The sequence below is a fragment of the Humulus lupulus genome, chromosome 4 (genome assembly GCF_963169125.1).
Source record: "Humulus lupulus chromosome 4, drHumLupu1.1, whole genome shotgun sequence".
Lineage (NCBI taxonomy): Eukaryota > Viridiplantae > Streptophyta > Magnoliopsida > Rosales > Cannabaceae > Humulus > Humulus lupulus.
In genome coordinates, this window is record NC_084796.1 from 46,366,744 (window position 1) to 46,369,709 (window position 2,966).

The window sequence follows — 2,966 nt, forward strand, 5'->3', positions numbered from 1 at the left end:
TATTAGCATAATTAAATCAATTATTGCCCTCCCAGCATGCTAATTAAGGCCCTAAGCCTTATTTGCAAATTTTGGACGCTACACATTACTTAGGGAGTCTGTTTAAAGTAACAAACAAATAAATACTTTAAGGCACTAAAATAAAATATGTATTTAAAATTTAAACAGACGATGAGATCTCATTATCTAAAAATAAAAATGTTGGATACTATGTTTAATAATAACAACGTAAAGAAAATAACCGTTCAAGTCTGAAAATTAAAAACATGACGTTTATTAAAAAAGAAACATAAAATAATTTGAGCCTAGCCTCTAACATGTTATGTCCACGCCTTGAGCCCACACCACTCACTGCTTCGCTTTGCCTTTACTTGCACACAGAGTACCCGTGAGCTAACGCCCAGTAAGAAGAGTTATGTAGGACATAACTCCCCAAACCAAAAAACATAAACTTTCAACTAAACATAAATAAACATCATAAACACAATAATCATCGTGCGATATATAAACATAATATCACCCTAACATAATGTGTGTTATACTCACACACATAAATACTAACAAGTCATGTTGATTAGACATGAAATGTAATCTATCTTGCCTGTGTTGTACTCACACTCGATATTCCCACAATGGCACCTAGTCTAGACTGCGCTCTACTCACACTCAGTCGTTCGCTCGAGACATCGTTGCCCTTCTTGCGATGTACTCACATTCAACAATTCTAGAAAAAGTAACTATTTTTCTTAATTAAATTAATAGAAAAAACAACAATTAATACAAGAAAAATACATAAGCGATTAAAAATCAAATCTAACTGTACAAACCAGTTTCTACACCCTACAGTAAAACAGACAAATTACCTAGTGTTCAAAACAGTAGCATTAATATTTTTCATAATTAAAATATAGAATAAGCCAAATAAATTATAGAATTTACATAAATGATACAAATTAAAAATACAGAGAGCCATAGAATCGAATTTTAAACGTACACAAGCATTTCCAGAATTCTTAGAATACTTTAAATATTTTTCCCACATTTATTTGTTTAAATCACATATTTAAAAGAAAATAATTGAAGAAAATTATCAAACATAATCAAAGCTTAAATCTAAACATACAAAGACATTCCAAATCATACAGAGATCAATCAAATATAAACTCATATTTTTCTGAACAATAAAAATATTTTTTTATAATTAATCTCTATTTAAATTTCAATAAATTATAGTAATTCGAGGAAAAATCATTAAAATACCAAACCAGTTGGAAAATGATCTAAACTTAATGTACTATTTTTTGGATTGAAAAACCAAGGGAAAACCCAAAAACGTGTTTCGAGACATGGCCAGAGCTCTGCTGTGGCCCCTTTCTTCGTTGCCAGCAGCCTCTTTCAAGTCTTCCCGATGGCGTTTGAAGCCCCCTTTCGATTGGAAAATGATCCTAGGACGTCCAGCACTCACGACCAAGAACAACCCAAGAAAATGGTTGGATGCCCCCTTTTGATTGGACTATGATTTTCATTTCTGAATGGTTTCCCTTCGTTTCTCTATCTCCAAGATGATCCTTAGGCCCCTAAGAATCGATCCCACATACCCAAAATTGTCCAGAACTCATGCACTCCAACGCAATGCTCTTCTCTCTTTTTTAAAAAAAAAAATGATAATGGCTATATTACATGTGTTATGCTCGGCTTAGAGGGTCCTCCACTCTTTAAGGGATCTTGAAACTGTGTCTTGAATGAGAGAAATAAAAAAAATCAATATGACTGGAAATCATCACTTGCCCGATCCCTCCCCTCAAAAATATGAAATTTAGTTAAAATCATAGAAAAAAATAATGACCAAATATTACTATTTTAATGATGCTTAATAATTCGAAAAAGACTAGAAAAATAGCATTTTAAATCTTAAAAATATCCATACAGATAATTTTTCCCAATATGTCATTTTACCAAACCCAAAACAAGGGGTAAAGTGGTCATTTCATGTAAAATGTAGAAGTATTATTATTTTATCCTTTAATTAATAATAATATTCTAACTATGTAATAAAATAAATAAAAATAAAACTATATGATAAAATATATCCCAAAAATATTATTTCACAATATGTAGGAAAGGGATTTTCAAAAATTCATTAATAACAGTCACGATCATACATATATAGATCTATTAAATAACACATACAAGGAGTAGAGATTAACTCTTGTAGCCTATCAAGTGTCATTGAGTCTTTTAATAAAATCAACGATCTTCCTATCCTAATCAAAGCTCACACCTTAGCCTTCCAAGTCGATACTCTAACACACAAGGACTTGTGTGGGCACGTAGGATTCACATGTTAATTTTAGGCTCTCTAGATGTACTTAACACATGAGATCAAGAGAGGTATGAGAAAAGATAGGCTATAGAAACTTCTAGAATTTTAGGTATACGGAATTCTATCGTTTCTTTCTTTTGAGAGAGTCTGATAACCTTAGAAATAACTGACTTAGAAAGGAATCACTTCTTTTTAGATTTATAGAGATAATTAAATGATTTAATTAATTTTTATTTAATTATAATAAAAACTGATCAGTTACATCCTTTTTAATTATTTAATTTAAATTATATTTAAAAATGAATAATTAAATAAATAAATTAAGTTGAAATTCAAAATTCAAATCCCCAGGATAGAAAATATTTACATTTGGCACCACTCACTGTATGGCACAGTGAATGGCATGAGCCATAAGGGTATATCCTTGATTTTTCTTATTTGTTTGTTTAATTAATTTTAAGATAAGATATTTATCCCAAAATAAATATCGATAAATATCAGTTAATTCAAAAATCAGCTTTATCTTAAAAACTATCACTTTTAAATAAATTATCTTATAATAAGATAATAAATAAACTCTCCCAAATATTAATCCTAACATGCTTAATATTTATTTAACATAAAAAATTTCAAAATAATATAT